Below are 18,735 nucleotides of genomic sequence, written 5' to 3'. Positions count from 1 at the left end.
TACTACCTACGGGACATGTTGTTTTACCCAGAGTCAAACCGCTCTGATACCACCTGTGACGCACCCAAATCCCCACGCACGGACACGGGAAAATCGAGACGTCCAGATGATGACATCACGGGTCACCACCCTAACGACGTGTGCCAAGTGTGTGCAAAGGCAACAAAGTGCACGAGAAAAACGCAGCGAAAAGCAAGTCAATAACTAAGTACCAGAATTTTTCTTGTTTAACACAAAGCTATTCAAACACATACATAAATAAATATTACAAAACACGAATATAATATAATATCAAAAACAAAGCATAACATCAGCAACCCGGCGGAGCCGCATCCTCGGGCTCAGCCTCCTCCTCCTCATCCTCGAACTCTGCACCAAAAGCTACGGAACCAAAAATGGTGCCGCAGGTAAGTAAAACCCAAATACCACCAGATAAAAACACATAGAACTCAAACAACATGGATGCGAGAAAAGCCAATGCACATGTCCCGCAAAACCACATTTTTACCACGCACGCCAAAAACCCATTTGGCCCAATAAAAACATATCCTTAAAAACCACGCCTCGCCATTATCCCATATAATGGCCCAAACCACCATTTTCCCAGAAAATGGATCAAAAGCCTCGAAAAACCAACATCGCCATTTCCCTAGAAAATGGCCCACATCCGAACACCATAAAAACAAACCGGTTATGCATGCACCATGATCTCCCCTAGGGATCATCCACACACCCTGGCTCTATGCCACACCGCAGGTAACGACTACGCATGTGACACCTAAACGAGCGATGCCCAGACTCGCGCCCCCCGCGTACCTGGCCAGGCCATCCTCAAGCCCTCGCCAGCGAAGGGCCACGGAGTCGGTGAGTAGAGCGATGCCCAGACTCGCGCCCCGCGCGTACCTGGATGGGCCATCCTCTAGCCCCGCTCCCGTTGTCGCCCAGCGACAACTCAGGGGACGTCACTCAGTATTATCCACTCCCGAGTGACCAGAGGAGCTCCACCGAGATAATAACCCATTCCGGCTTGGGCTCGTGAGACACACGCACCCAAAAATCCAATCACGCCAGCAAAACAGGATTTCTCAAATAAAATAAAATACACGTGCATGCACCATGCAAATGCAATTATCAATGCACAAAACAAACAACCAACCATAAAACAATAAATCAAGCAACTTCATCCTCCATCCATCCGACCCCCGAACTCCTCGGACTCAGTCCGGAATCAGCCAACCAGCAGATAAAATAAATTGAATGAGCAATATATATTTAAATCTGAAAATAGGGTTTGGAAAATACTTACAGCGCTATACGGTAATTTTAGGAAACACCCGGTGTTGTAAACGGCGGAGAAAAAGCAACGTTACAGTGAAAAATCACTGTGGTCGTGGGTTGTGAAATACCCACTTTTGAACGGGGACAAACCAGGGCTTGGGATTGATAGAGAATGGTCTAGGGATGATTGTGAAGCTATTGGAAGTGGTGGTTGGCCGTGGGTGGCGGCGAAAATGCCGGAAAGAGGCCGGATTTCCCCAAAAGGAAAGTTAGCTCATGGGAGCTGTTCCGGTGGACGTTGGAGGCCGGAAATAGGTGGGTTAGGACGGCAAGGGACCGGTGATGAAGTGGTGAAGAAATGGTGGCTGGAGGTGGAGCGACGGCGGCGGATCGGAGCAAAAACCGTGCAGGCTTTGAAGGGCTTTTCCGGCCAAACGGCCGGCCGGATGGGGGTGGGTTTGGTGGGGAGGTGCGTCGGAGGGAGGGGAGTCGAACGGTGGCGGCGGTGAGCCGCACGGTGGCCGGACGGCGGCGGTTCGAGGGGTTGAAGGCTCCGGCGTGAGAGAGAGAGGAGAGAGAGAGACGAGGGGGTCGACGCGGGGACGAGAGGAAAAAAAAAAGAAAAAGAAAGAAAAAAGAGAAAAAGAAAGGAAAAAGAAAGAAGAAAAAAGAGAAAGAGGAAAAAAAAAAGAAAAAGGAAAAAGAAAAGAGGTGTAGGGAAAGAAGATGAGGTCTAATCCTCATTCCGCGAAAACAGCACTAAACCGCCGCAAAGATATTAAAAACTGTAAACAACTAAAAGAAATAAAACACAACATCAATTAAATTAAAAACTAATTTTAAAACGCAATAATTTAAAATAAATAAGCTAATATATTAATTAAAATAAAACAACCATTTCAGCGAAAATACAAGCGAAAGCGGGTCATCACAGTATATCCATCTTCATCATTCATTGTGGCATTAATCTTAGCCATACACCCTATATTTTCTGTTTGTCTTGGTTTGAGAACATTGGCAGTCTTACTCTTTGATGTGCTTTGTCGCGCACTTACCAAGGTAAACCATGATCTGACATTCCCATCTTAATCCTGTTTATAATTCCTTCAACATACCCAAACCCCTTCTATTTGGCATAATTCATATAGTAAGACAGAATTTCTTTTGCAGATGAAAATGTCATTTCGACCTTAGGTTTTTTGCTGGTTTCATTACATTATTACTGATTAGCAACTCCTACCTCATCATACTCATTATTTGAGAGATCCATGTCGGAATTCATTGCAGTCCAGCCTTTGAATTATCTAAGAAGATCCAAGCAAATTCAAAACAAATAACGCATGCTCATATCTAGGTTGAGAGATACGTAGAAAAGTGTCAAAGAACTAGAAGTTAAAACTTGTGGGACACTTTCCCTAAACAAAAGCCCTTGAATGCTTTGCAAGTTAGCAACAAGAGAAAATCATTGAAACCAAGCTAACTTAAAGGCCTAAAAACAATTGCAGTTTAGGAGATGTGAGATGTGAAAGATGTTCTTTTTCTAATAATTGAAGCAAAAAACCACTTCACAATTTAATAGAAGCACATTCTCATTGTCCTTGACTGAAGCCATGAATGCATTGCATCATGTGAAAGGCATCGAAATCTTGAGGGAATGACCTAAAACATGCAGTTTAGGAGATGCGAAAGATAGGCAATAAAGCAATGTATCATAAGAACAAGCCATCAGAATTTCTCTTTGGAAAAAACAATATACCATTAAAATAGGCTATAAAAAAATACACGGAGATACTTTGCAGTAAACTACTGCTCAATCAATCCATATAAATCCATCATAAGATCAAGCTGGGCCTCTTGTTTGAGGTTGGTATACGTGAATCATTTTAAGTCCAAAGTTACTATCTTTTCCCATAACTTTTCAAACAACAATTTAATTATATATTCAACAACAAATGCAACATGAACATTGTACAGCTGATAAAATTGCTTTCATTTAACAACCAAAAGTACTAGAATTTGAACTGGTAACCCATTCAAAAAAATTGATTTTGTTTCTCTTTTTGAAAAGTTGAGGCCATAATAATGTTTTTCCCCCATCCAAGTCTAGAACATTGAGATATACAAATAGTTCAATTTAACTCCAATATGTATAAAAGACCAGTAAGAAGAAAAATAAACATAAAAAACCCTAACATTTGTCTCTGATTTCACAAGCAAACGAACCTTTTGAGCTCCTCACTACTGCTCGGATTTGAGGAAAAGATGAAAGAAAGGAACTATAAATATAGCAAAATAAAAAATGTAAACAAAAAGTAGAGAAAAAGAAAATCTAATACTGGTTGGAGGAGAGTCAACTGGGAACTTCATAGAAAATGGAGCTCTGCTTACGGATTGGAGGACGATGCTGGACGAACTCACTGATTCCATGAGTGATGGATGGAGGGAGAGGGAGAATTGATGGATGGTACTGCATTTAGGCCCTTAGGGTTATGAGGGAGAGGGATGCTCAGATTCCTATTTTCTTCTTTTTTTAATTAATAGCCACATGATATGCCACCTCAGTTGGTATCATTTCTTGCCTCTTGGTAGAATTTGTCGGTGATTGTATTACTGCCCTATTTCTAATACTATCAAATGGGACAAAACTCTAAACTCCAATAATATCTGACAAACTTCTAGTCCAAGAGATACATGATATTTATAGTTCCAGGGTGTGCAAATTTTGCACTTTTGAAAAAAAGAAGAAGAAAAATCTAGGATCCATAAGAAAAAATATATATATTTATATATATATATATATATATTTAATAATGAACCCCACTTTTTTTTAAAGAGAGTGCACAAATCTTATATTGGAACTAAATAGATTTTTAGAATGAGAAGGTTGGGCATCATAGAAAAGTAAGGCAGGGTAGAAATGGGAGATTCCCTTTCTTGGGTCTCAAGGGAGCAAGAATGGGCAACATTCTTGTGAGCAATCTAGGGAATCAATACTTGGTGTCACATTCTATGACTGCACTAACTTCTCCAAAATTAAACGCGTATGTGAATTTTCTGTTGTAGACTAAAATTCTCTGATTCCACTTTAAATGTTCTTAAATAAATTCAATACAAAGAAAGAAAAAGAGCCAAGGCCTAGCTCCAATTCATTGTTTTGAGGCTAAATTCTAGTGACCATTTCATTAACAATGGATGTGACGCCCCCAAATCCCACGTACGGACCCGTGGAAAATGAGGCGTCGGGATGATGACAACCCGAGTCACCATCCTATCGACGAGTGCCAAGTGTATGTATAGGCAACAAATGTGCACGAAGAAACATGCAATGGATAACAAAAGTCATATAACTAAGTACCAGAATTTTTCATTGTTTAATACAAAACTGTTCAAAACATACATATTAAAATATTACAAACTACAAATATTGTTCAAACCAACAACAAGCTTAAACTTCAACTCAATAATCTGAGGAAGCCGTATCCCCAGGCTCAGCCTCCTTCTCCTCCTCAACTCTGCATCAAAATCTACGGAACCAAAAATGGTGCCGCAAGTAAGTAAAATCCAAACACCACTAGATAAAAACATATTAACTCAAACAACATGCATGAAAGAAAAGCCAATGCACATGACCTGTAAAGCCATATTTTTCCACGCACGCCAAAAACTCATTTGGCCCAAAAACATAACATTTAAAACCAAGCCTCGCCGTTATCCCAGATAATGGCCCAAACCACCATTTTTCCAGAAAATGGATCACAAAGCCTCAAACCAAATCTCGTCATTTTCCCAGAAAATGGCCCGTAACCAAAACCATAAAAACGATCCAATTATGCATGCACCATCATCTCCCCTAGGGATCATTCGCACACTTTGGCTCTGTGCCACACCGCAGGTAACGACTACTGATTGAGCTGAAATATTACATGTTTTAGCTATTTAAAACCAATGTATTTTAAATTCTTCATGACATTATTATTGGTTTTAGATGGAAAAATAGTTAATAAGCATAAATACGAGTTGCGAATTTTTAATTGATTGATATCATGTTTATGCTTAATTTTATAACTATGATGTAATTGGGCAATATTTCCTCACATATATAACATATTTGTGATAATCTATTTTTTTTATTTTAATTTATGTTTGAGTGTTATTTTTATCTACTTATTTTCAGCTTGAATAAAATTCACATGGTAGATGACTTTTCAGTGGTTGTTTATAGATACACGCGGGACCAACTTTAGTGGAACACACAAACAGAAGCATTTTTACGGAATCAAAACAGGTGGCTGTTGAAAAGAATTGTTGAGCTTATGCGGGAAATATATATAAGCTTTTGAATTTTCTCTATTTGGGCGGTGCATGATTGAATAAAAAATTAAAAATGAGGGGAAGAAGTGATAGAGAGCCGGTGCATGATTAAAGAGAAAGCAAAGTTGGTGATGAGCTGAAGAAAGAAGAGAAAGTAGATTCAATGAAAGCAAAGTTGGTGGAGCTGGTGGGTGAAGAGTGAAAGAGACGTGTAGGTTGGTTGAAGAAATGGAGAAGAGATACGGATTGAGAGAATTGGAGAGAGGAGTACAGAATTTTCAACTAAGACATACAGCAGCCGAAATGAAGGAAAATAACCGAAAAGCTGGAAGAATTCGGAAAGTAAAAGAAATAAAAAGCAAACGACATACACGAAATGAAGGAAAATAAGCAAGAAGAAGAGTCAACATTTACGGAAAGCAATTGATGTGGGGCTGGAATTGGAATTAGCTGAAGTGTGTTTCATCCAAGTCAAAGGAGAGTTTCATTTTTCTTTCCTTTCCGTTTGACTAAAGGCTGTTTTATTTTGATTACTTTTCGTTTAGGGGGTAGGCAGCAGCAGAATTGGAGGGGAGCTATTTTCTTTTTCGTTTGAGAGGAGAGAGGGCTGGGAGGTCTTTGGGGTGCCGTGAGCTACTTGCTTTGCTTGGCTTTTTCATTCAGGAGAGGAGGTCGGCTGGTTATTAAAGAAAAGAATAATTTGGGTTGATGGTAGAGCTTGAAGGAGTGTGCACCGACATTGAAATAGTGAAAGGGATAGGTGCAGAATTTTCAGCCAAGTGGATGTTTCGGCTCTTGAATTTTTTTGCTATAAATTGAGACCGGTTGAGGAGTTAAAAAAAAAGACACAATTTGAGAGGGAAGTGGGGGAAGAGACAAGTAGGGAGAGAAAGCTGAAATCTTTAGTTTTTGTTCAGCAGTTTTTTTTTGTTGCAATGCTTTGTTGTTTTAGAGTTTTTATTAAGTGTATTAATATTTGTTCTAGAATTGTATTTCATTAAGTTTAATACTTTAATTTCCATTAAGTTACTAGTTTGTTTCATACAATAAAAGGAATTGTTTTAGAAGTTCTAAATTAATTGTGTTACTTTAATTTATTGCAAGAAAGATTTGATTTTAAGCTTTTGTTTTTGTTTTTGATTTTTCTGAATATCATACGTGAAGAGTAGAGGAATTGTTATAGAGTTTTTATTAAAAGTTTAGAGATTAATTTTCAAGAGTGATACGTAAGAAATTGTTCCTTTTCGTTTCAAATTTCAATCAAATCGTGAAAGGACGTTTTCGTTTAGATTTTTCGTTCCCTATTTTTTTTAACTTCAGTTTAAAGTTTATAGAATACTTTTAAGTTTTTGTGTTATTTATTTTTCTTACTTCTTTAAGTTTTCATTTAATAGAATTACAACTGTTATATGTTATTTTGAGAATTCGTAATTTAATTACAAAGATGAATTCTAGAATCTTAGTTTTGGGCATTTTAAATTTTCCATTTATGTTTTGTCGATTACTTTCTAATTTAGTTTAATGCTTAATTTAGTTTTATTAATTTCTGAGTTTAATTTATAAGTCCTTTACATTCCAATCCAACAAAATTCAAAAGACATGAATCTAGTCCATGACTAGTACCCTATTTCATCCATTGCATATACCATCATATTATTTTCTCTTTGTGAAGTTTTTCACATTTTTTTAACAAGTTTAATTTTAAGCAACTTTTCCCTGAGGAGACGATCTAGGAATTTATTCCTAATTATTACACGACATCCTCCTGCACTTGGGATAGCATTAGTGCTACTCATTTTTGAGTGAGTCAAGTTTTTGGCGCCGTTGCCGGGGAATAGTTGTTTAACTTAAATTTAAACTTGTTATTTTATTTTTCTTTACCATATTATCTCTGGTGACTCATCTCATTTACATCAACCACTCATCTCTACCATATTAGATTGATGTATCATGTCATGCCAATATTTCAAGAAAGTTGGTCTGAGCCAATACAATCAACTAACTGGGTCAATCAAGCACAGAATCAGCCTTTCTCCAACACATATAATCCGGGGTGGAGAAATCACCCAAATTTCTCATGGAGAAATGATCAGCCTGGTTGGTCCCCACCACCTCAGCAGCAGCCATTTAATCAAGGTGCTCCTCAGCACCAATATCCGTCATATCAAAATCCTCAGAGCTATCCTTATGTAGCTCATCCTGGATTTCAGCCTCATGTAGCACAAAGTCCTCAGTCTTCATCATTTGCCAATAAGACTCTAGAAGACAGTATGGCACAGATGGCCAATACACTTCAGCAATTCATTCAGGCCACCACAAATAATCAAAATACTCAAGCCATAAATGAGTTGCCTGGCACTGTTAATAAAATGAGCACAACCTTGAGCACCCTAGAGAAAGGGAAATTTCCTGCACAGCCTCAACCTAATCCTCAAGTATACAGACAACAACAACATCAAGTGCATAATGTCTCAGGAGACGTTGTTGAAACAGCGAAAGCTGTTCTTACCTTGAGAAGTGGGAAGGAGGTTCCCCGACCTGAGATGACCATAGACACAGAGGTAATTGCTCCTATGCCTAAAAATGCAGCAAAGACGGATGAAGCTGAAAAAGAACCAGAGGTAGCGAGACCAGAACAGAAGAAGCCTGTGAGTGCAAATGCTGAAACTAGTAAGGGATACCAACCTGTGGTACCCTATCATCAGGGATTGGGTGAGCTGAAAAAGACCTCCATCATGCTACAGCTGGCTGACAGATCAGTTAAGATACCGAGGGGTATTGTAGAAGACGTGTTGGTCCAGGTGAACAAATTCTACTACCCAATAGATTTTGTGGTTCTTAACATACAGCAGTCGGTCTCCACTATTTACCAAGCTCCTGTCATCCTAGGAAGACCATTTCTAGCTACATCAAATGCTTTGATCAATTGCAGAAGTGGAGTTGCGAAACTTACCTTTGGGAACATGGCACTTGAGTTGAACGTTTTCAACGCTTGCAAGATGCCAGCACATTTGGATGACACAAATTCTTCTTTACCATTTCAAGAGACTGAGCGAATACCTTCTGAATGGTCCACCCAAAATAAACGTCGGTTTCTCTCCGAGCAAAGAAAACAGTTTCAAAAATTTTGCAAATCCCGATGGAGTGGGCTGTACATTGTAAATCCCAGGGAAGTGTTTTGATTTGCTTCTCCTTCTTTACAGTTTTCTTTACTTGCTTTGTTTTGTTCGTTTGCTTTGATTTTATATTTCATGTTGATTGTTTGCTTTGCTTGCTTAGTTCTGTGCACTTTGTTTTCTTTCGTTCAATTCATTGAGGATTATGTCTCTCACTAGTTGGGGGGAGTGGACTGAAGAAAACGGTGCGTTAGTAGACACTGTAGATAGTTGAAAAAAATAATTGGATCCGTCCGTGATCTGACAAGTGGCTGGAGATTTGAAAGTTAAAAAAATAGTTGGATCCGTCCGTGACCTGACAAAAGTGGCTGGAGATTTGAAAAAAGCACCTGATGTTGTTGAAAAACGTGATTGAAGGCTCCGAGTTTCTAAGAAATGTCATTTCACCGAAATCACATTGCTTTTTGACTTGGATGATAGCTCGTCTGGTTCTTTGTGCTATCTCTATAAAATCAGTCCTGAACTTCATCAAATCCACATCAAGTTTTCTTCTCATCTCTATAAACTCATCTGCATTCTTTCAACATTCTCGTTTTTAAGCCTTCTATTCTTCTGTCAATGGCTCATTCCTCTGCATCTCAACCTCCTGTCCTTTCTGCAGCTACCATTAGTGCCATGTTGCAACTAGAAAATAATAGTATGGCTAATAGGTCAGACTCCGATGCCATCTACGACCTGGTGAGTCTTGGGACTCGCTACTCATCCTCCATTGTTGCTTTTTCCCAGCGGGTACAAGCCAAAAACCAAGAGGTTGAAAGGCTTAAAGAACAAATCGTTGTACTTCAACGAATTTCTCAAGAGTCTCACATAAGGGAAAGAATCGAACGGCAGAAGAATCAACAGTTGAAGTCTCTTTTAGATTCTTCATTCCGCTTGCCAGCTCCCATGGCTAAGGATGACCTGATGTTGTATGAAGAGCATGAGCGTCTCAAACAGGAGGCTAAAAACCTCAAGTTTATGTAAAAAAAAAAAAAAAAAATTCTTTTGCATTTTGTTTATTTTGTTTTGAGTCTACTACTCTGGAGTATCTGTTTGTTTTGTTTTTCTTTCTTTTGCTTTTTGTGTTTTTCACGTTGACAGAAATCTACTCCTTGTGTAAGCTTGAATATCTTAGGTGAATGTTTTTTCCTCTCTGTTTAATCATTTTCGTCTCAATATATGTTCTACAGTGTTTATCTTGCTCAAATTCATGTCTGTATAACATACATCATCGAATATTCATTGCTGAACATTGAGGACAATGTCACATTTAGTTGGGGGGAGGGTTTTCTGTTAAAAATATGTTAAAAAAAAAAAATTGTGAAGTGCATAAACGATTAACACACACTTCTAGCATGTTTGTTAGATTTGTGTATCTTGGTGGAATAGTTGAGCGGAATTATTTTGTGAAGATTTATTTTCAACCTTAAGCATAAAACATGACTTATGATGCCTCATATTTTGTTGAAGAGTGACTTGAAACACCGGGATGCGATATTTACAAAAATGAGAATTAGTATAATTTATATAAAATGAAGTGCAAGTTTTGAAAGAACATTTTGCACATGCTTACACTTGTAGTGTTCCTCATTAATGTTTATTGATTTAAAACAGGAGAAGTAAACTGCAGGACTACCGAGCCTTATAAAAAAAAAAAAGAGAAAAGAAAACGAAAAGAAAAGAAAACGAAAAAAAAAAAATCGTGTAAGTTTTCCTAAATAAAGAGCTAGAAACAGTTACCCAAAACTTTGGGGGTTGAATGATCAACCTTTAAACAGAGTTGGCGTGAAAACTGCTAGTCCCTTAGGCTTTGAGGTAGTTAGAATCAATAATGATTAATCTTAAGGTTGAAAAATCCTATGATAAATCATATTTATTAGTGAGGAACACATAGAAGTTTAGCCACATACACATATCCGAGTTCTAAGATATTTGCCCTAATTCTATGTGAACAATTGTTGAGACTTTCCTTGTGGATACAACTCCTGGTGTTGAGTAGTCACGAATCGATTTTTTGTGAGAATTCAGAATTATGTTTGATTGTTTTTGTTTGAATTTCGAGCTTTATGCAATATTCATCTCAATTAATTTTCACTATTTTGCTCAAGGATTAGCAAAATGCTAGTTGGGGGGTGTGATTGAGCTGAAATATTACATGTTTTAGCTATTTAAAACCAATGTATTTTAAATTCTTCATGACATTATTATTGGTTTTAGATGGAAAAATAGTTAATAAGCATAAATACGAGTTGCGAATTTTTAATTGATTGATATCATGTTTATGCTTAATTTTATAACTATGATGTAATTGGGCAATATTTCCTCACATATATAACATATTTGTGATAATCTATTTTTTTTATTTTAATTTATGTTTGAGTGTTATTTTTATCTACTTATTTTCAGCTTGAATAAAATTAACATGGTAGATGACTTTTCAGTGGTTGTTTATAGATACACGCAGGACCAACATTAGTGGAACACACAAACAGAAGCATTTTTACGGAATCAAAACAGGTGGCTGTTGAAAAGAATTGTTGAGATTATGCGGGAAATATATATAAGCTTTTGAATTTTCTCTATTTGGGCGGTGCATGATTGAATAAAAAATTAAAAATGAGGGGAAGAAGTGATAGAGAGCCGGTGCATGATTAAAGAGAAAGCAAAGTTGGTGATGAGCTGAAGAAAGAAGAGAAAGTAGATTCAATGAAAGCAAAGTTGGTGGAGCTGGTGGGTGAAGAGTGAAAGAGACGTGTAGGTTGGTTGACGAAATGGAGAAGAGATACGGATTGAGAGAATTGGAGAGAGGAGTACAGAATTTTCAACTAAGACATACAGCAGCCGAAATGAAGGAAAATAACCGAAAAGCTGGAAGAATTCGGAAAGTAAAAGAAATAAAAAGCAAACGACATACACGAAATGAAGGAAAATAAGCAAGAAGAAGAGTCAACATTTACGGAAAGCAATTGATGTGGGGCTGGAATTGGAATTAGCTGAAGTGTGTTTCATCCAAGTCGAAGGAGAGTTTCATTTTTCTTTCCTTTCCGTTTGACTAAAGGCTGTTTTATTTTTATTACTTTTCGTTTAGGGGGTAGGCAGCAGCAAAATTGGAGGGGAGCTATTTTCTTTTTCGTTTGAGAGGAGAGAGGGCTGGGAGGTCTTTGGGGTGCCGTGAGCTACTTGCTTTGCTTGGCTTTTTCATTCAGGAGAGGAGGTCGGCTGGTTATTAAAGAAAAGAATAATTTGGGTTGATGGTAGAGCTTGAAGGAGTGTGCACCGAGATTGAAATAGTGAAAGGGATAGGTGCAGAATTTTCAGCCAAGTGGATGTTTCGGCTCTTGAATTTTTTTGCTATAAATTGAGACCGGTTGAGGAGTTAAAAAAAAAAGACACAATTTGAGAGGGAAGTGGGGGAAGAGACAAGTGGGGAGAGAAAGCTGAAATCTTTAGTTTTTGTTCGGCAGTTTTTTTTTTGTTGCAATGCTTTGTTGTTTTAGAGTTTTTATTAAGTGTATTAATATTTGTTCTAGAATTGTATTTCATTAAGTTTAATACTTTAATTTCCATTAAGTTACTAGTTTGTTTCATACAATAAAAGGAATTGTTTTAGAAGTTCTAAATTAATTGTGTTAGTTTAATTTATTGCAAGAAAGATTTGATTTTAAGTTTTTGTTTTTGTTTTTGATTTTTCTGAATATCATACGTGAAGAGTAGAGGAATTGTTATAGAGTTTTTATTAAAAGTTTAGAGATTAATTTTCAAGAGTGATACGTAAGAAATTGTTCCTTTTCGTTTCGAATTTCAATCAAATCGTGAAAGGACGTTTTCGTTTAGATTTTTCGTTCCCTATTTTTTTTAACTTCAGTTTAAAGTTTATAGAATACTTTTAAGTTTTTGTGTTATTTATTTTTCTTACTTCTTTAAGTTTTCATTTAATAGTAATTACAACTGTTATATTTTATTTTGAGAATTCTAGAATCTTAGTTTTGGGCATTTTAAATTTTCTATTTATGTTTTGTCGATTACTTTCTAATTTAGTTTAATGCTTAATTTAGTTTTATTAATTTCTGAGTTTAATTTATAAGTCCTTTACATTCCAATCCAACAAAATTCAAAAGACATGAATCTAGTCCATGACTAGTACCCTATTTCATCCATTGCATATACCATCATATTATTTTCTCTTTGTGAAGTTTTTCACATTTTTTTAACAAGTTTAATTTTAAGCAACTTTTTTCCTAAGGAGACGATCTAGGAATTTATTCCTAATTATTACACGACATCCTCCTGCACTTGGGATAGCATTAGTGCTACTCATTTTTGAGTGAGTCAACTACGCGTGTGACACCTAAACGAGCGATGCACAGACTCGCACCCAGCTCGTCCCTGGCCAGGCCATCCTCTAGTCCCCGCCACTCTAGGGACCACGGAGTCGACACGACAGCGTTACTGTATCGTGCGATCTGGTCGTCGCAGGGGATGTCTGATGACTTGCAAAATTTCATATTGCAGATTTTACAAGTTCGCTCGAGCGGAGGCTTTTGGCCGCTCAAGCGAATTCAAGCAGATTCAAACGCTCGACTGCCGCTCGACAGGGAGCTCGAGCGGGTTGCTGAAAAACAAAGATCCCTCGAGCGGAGACATTGGCCGCTCGAGCGAAATCAGGCAGAGTCGAACACTCGACGTGCGCTCGATAGGATGCTCGAGCGAAATCAGGCAGAGTCGAACGCTCGATGTGTGCTCGACACCCCGCTTGAGCGAACATCATATTTTGACAGATTTAAGGTTTTCCGCCGTCACACCATATAAAAGGAATTTTTCACTCTAGGGCCGCGACTTTTGACTGGAGAACACTCTTTGGGACAGAAAAAGATAGCTAGAGGGATTCAAATCATCTGTTTTGGGAGAGGGAATTCCAATTATTGCACGTACGTTGGAATCATACACGAGCACGGACGGGAGAAAAGCGTTGAATCGTTCCCTTGAGCTTTTGAAGACGAGTTGCGGCTGCAAGGAGGATTTTTCAGTGTTTATTTTCTTTCAATCTTCTCAGAACAATTATGGTGAATTCGTTTATGTTGAATTCCATTTCTAGCATGAGCTAAATTTATTTTATTCTAGGAAAACGATGTAACCTATTTCTAAACTATGCTTGTTTGTCTATGCTAATTTAATGTAATTCTCTCTTTGTTTATCTGATTTATTCTGAGTTTATTGCTTCTAATTAACTGGCCATTGATTAGATGATAATTAATCTTGTGATTTGCTATCGAAAGAGGGAATCATAGGATAGATCTTGGATATTTCAGCATAGGTAAGTATAGAGATCGAAAGACTTGTATGAACCTATGTAGTAATTAAATCTTTGGTCTTATTGCGTCCTTGATTATTGAATTTGCATATTCTTGTGTGAATTGATAACCAAGAGTCAATTCCAATTGACTATCGAAAGAGGCTTTTTGATGAATTAGAGATTTGCTAATAGACAAAAGAGATTTAAATTAAGTTAGCTGGATGAGAAAAGCATAGTGAAGAATTAGGTGAAATCGATTTCCTAGAAGTTTTCTTCCCCATTAAGTTGATCTTCGAACGTCAGTTTTATTTCCTTTGCATATTTTTCTTTGAGTCGATTTTAGTTTAAATTGCAACTACAAAAATCTTAGTGATTCCTCTAGATAAAATCAAGATTAGTATAATTTTGGTAATTGGCATAAGTAAGGTACCAATCCCTGAGTACGATACTCTTCTTATTACTTTACTATAAAACTATGATACTGTGCACTTGCAGTTTTGCACCGGTCAATGTCACTCAGTATTATCCACTCCCGAGTGACCAAAAGAGCTCCACCGAGATAATAACCCATCCTGGCTTGGGCTCGTGAGACACACGCACCCAAAATTCCATTTACACCAACAAAACATGATTTTCTCAATTTAAATAAAATGCACGTGAATGCAACATGTAAATGCAACATCAAAGCACAAACCAACTAACCTATCACAAATCAACAATCTAAGCAACTCCGTCCTCAATCCATCCGACCCCCGAACTCCTCGGACTCAGTCCGGAATCAACCAACCAACAACAAATATATATTGTAAGAGCATAATATATTTAAATCTAAAATTAAAATTTGAAAAATACTTACAACACTATACGGTATTTTTTGAAAGCTCGCGGCTTTGCAAAAGGTGGAGGAAAAGCAACGTAACAATGCATTTTACACTGTGGCCGTGGGTAATAAATTACCCACTTTCGAACGGGAAAAAAACAAGGCACGAACTTGATAGGGAACGGTCTTGAGATGATTATGAAGCTAAAGGAAGTGAGTTTTGGCCGTGGGTGGCGGTAGAAATGGCGGTGGAAGCGGAAAAAGCCCAAATCGGAGTTGAGCTCATGGGAGCTACGCCGGCAACGGATCGAGATCGAAAATGGGTGGGTTAGGTTGGCAAGAGGTAGGAAAAAAAAATGTGAAGAGGTAGTGGCCGGAGGTGGTGCGACAGCGCCGGAATCGGTGAAAATCCGTCTGGCTTGGAGGAGCTCGTGGCGGCTAACGGTGGCTCGGATGGAGGTGAAACTTGGTGGGGATGTTCACCGGTGGAAGGGAAAGAAAACTGGGTGGGTGGTGTAGGCCACGCAGCCGGCGAGCGGTGGTTTCGGCCTGAGAAAGCAACTGGCAATAGAGAGGAAAAACATGGCTGGTGAAATGACTTCCAGCCGTGCGTGGCGGCTAACGGCTGGTCGGATGGCTCTGAAAATTGGTGGGGATGATCACTGGTGGGAGGGGAAGATTTTGGTAGGGGTGGTGTACTACACGGTGGCCGGACGGCGGCGAACTGGGCGGTCAAAGGTCTGGCGACGGTAAGGAGAAAAAAGACAGCTGCGCGGGGAGAGAGAGAAACCGGGGAAGAAAAAGAAGAAAAAGAAAGAAGGGAAAGAAAAGAAGAAAAATAAAAAGGAAAAGGGAAAAAGAAAAAGAGAAAAGAGAAGAAATGAGGTCCAATCCTCACTCCCGGAAACCAAAAATTGATCCGCCGAAAACGATTTTAAAAACCGTAAAACGACTAAAATAAATTAAACACAACATCAAATAAATTAAAACTAATTTAAAATATAATAATTTAAAATAAATAAACTAATATATTAATAAAATTAAAAACAATCTTTCAGTGAAAATATACGTAAAAGCGGGTCATCACAATGGAAGGAATGATTACACCCCTAAACGTAGTAATTACACCCATGTTCTTATCCAATTAATCAGCTTACGTGAACATGTTGGCCTTGTTAGAATTGGTTTCAAAAATAAATTAAAACTTTATGCACTGTTTAATAAAGTTTGTATATTTTCTAAGATAGATGTTTACTCGATGGTATGTGTTTATTAATTATGTGACGCCTCTCAAATTTGCTTGGGATCAGACGGACTTTGAAACGTTGTGACATGTAATAGAAGGTTACTTGCCTCCGTTCATGACAATTAAGGATGTAATGCACCTAACATGCATATAACAATATGTAGTATTTGCAGTGGATATTTTTTTCTATAAGCAATACTATGTGTAACAGCCTGCTAAAAATTCAATGGTGAAATTTCTATAAACTTTAGGAATATCCTGAAAATCCTATAAGTTTTCTCGAATCAACCAATCGCATAGGTTTTAGCCTGTTAATATAATCAATGCTACCACTCACTGTGGTACCAGAAACGCGATTTTATTTATTTGATGTAGTTAGAATTGTCAAAATGTGTTATGGTATGCGCCATTAGACTCAATTGATTATTTAAGATTTTATGACACAATAATCTCATTTTCATTTTTTTAGATGAAATACTTGCTCGAGAATTGAAACTGTGTTTTTATTTTTAGGAGCACTTCGATGTTGAATTTCAATAAACGAATGATTACACCCCTAAATGCAATATTTACACCCATGTTCTTATCCAAGTAATCGGCTAACGTGAACATGTTGGCTTTGTTTATAATTTGTTCCGAAAATCATTCATATGAGTTTAACTTTTTTAGGTTGAAATGATTTTAACTTTTTAGATTGAAATGTATGAAATAAGTTGAAATAAGTTTAATTTTTTTATAAAAAATTGGCAAAATAATGATTATATTAACAATTAATTTGAGATGCGTTGAAGTTGGTATAACAACGAAACACAACCTAAGTTGCAAAAGAAGTATCCCAATCTTTGAGGAGATGGCTGCTAAAGGGAGAGAAAGTTGGCAACTAATGTGACAATTTTCCAAATAGATAGTATTTTTGATGTGTCATTAAGTGGGTTGTCAAGTTGGTTTTTCTTTATACAAATGCATAAACATACATATATATATATATATACATATTGTAACACACACCGAAGGGGTTAAAAGATTAACCTCACTTTGAGAGTGAGAACCTTAAAAAAAAACAAAGAAATGGGGAATGAGATGAAAGAGAACTTTCTAGTTAAAGAACAAAGAGAGTGCTTGGCTTGTTACTTAAACTTGATGAGCCTTACTTGGGCCCTGACTAGCTGACCACTAAAAAACAACAATGAAAGGAAAAATACTCTAAAGGTGTGACGCCCCCAGATTTCATTTGGGATTGGACGGACATCCGAAACGTCAGGACATGTAACACAAGGTTACCTGCCCCCGTTCATAACATATAAGATGCAATGTTCCTAACATGCATCTAGCATTATGTAAGATTCGCAGCAGATAATTTTTTTTTTAGCAATACTATGCACCAAACTTATAATATCCCAAATATTTAATTCATAATCCAAGCATACTTAACAAAAATCAACATCCACGATTTCAGTACGAGTCTTAGAAGATTGGAATTTCCAAAACATGGGAGGCCAAACTCCATATTTACATTACCAAAATACACTATTGAGGAAGTTCGTCGAGTAACTCGACTAACGAGGCCATAATACTGTCCAAAAATTAACTATGGAAGTTGTAAGCTCTGCGTCGTGTCTGTGGCGTCTAGTCAACCTCCTTCAGTCTACCAATGTCTGCTCCCTGCTTTGATCCTGACACATCACCTACCATTCGGGGGGAATGGTAGTTGGGACTACCACGGTGAGATTTGATTACAAATCTCAGTAAGTTAACAGGAAACTCCCACACAGGTTAATGATGTATGCATGGTAGTAAAAACATGAATGTATAATTAAAGTCGTAAGTAAGTATAGCATAACTTGACATATAGCATAGCATAATTGACATAACCTGAACTGAAACGTAAACTGAACTTGACTTAACATGACATAAACTTGAACTTATAATATAACAAGGGCTAGCAACATAACATGAACGTGAACTTGAAACATAACATAGACTTGAATCATAGCATGAATGTGAACATACATAACATAAACATGAATTTGAATTTGAATTTAACATAAACCTGAGCATAACATGACATAAACGTGAACTTGACACATAATGTAAACATGAAGATAACATAACATGAACGTGAACTTGAACATAACATGTACGTGAATATAAAATGACAAGAAAATGAACTTGAAACATAACGTGAACATGAACATAACATAATATGAACGTGAGCTTAAATATAACATAAATGTAAACATAGCATGATATGAACATGAACTTGAAACTTATCGTGAACATGAACATAACATAACATGAACGTGAGCTTGAACATAACATAAACGTGAACATAACATGATATGAACATGAACTTGAAACTTAACGTGAACGTGAACATAACATAATATAATATGAACTTGATCTGAAACTTATTCTTATCTCATGGGGTCACCATGATTGCTTATTCTTAACTTCTTGACATGAACTTGGAATATTAGTCAATAGACTTAATTAATAACGTGAACATATGGGTGCTACTTGGGTCCCCTTGAGCCGTGTGTCCCAGCCGATTACCGCATCATAACATAGGTATCTACACCAACTGTGAGTGCGTTAATACGTACTCCACAGTTGTTGTGGCCCCATGTATTCT

This window comes from Carya illinoinensis, chromosome 7, assembly GCF_018687715.1.
Source record: "Carya illinoinensis cultivar Pawnee chromosome 7, C.illinoinensisPawnee_v1, whole genome shotgun sequence".
Classification (NCBI taxonomy): domain Eukaryota; kingdom Viridiplantae; phylum Streptophyta; class Magnoliopsida; order Fagales; family Juglandaceae; genus Carya; species Carya illinoinensis.
Note: the sequence above shows the minus strand (reverse complement) of the source record.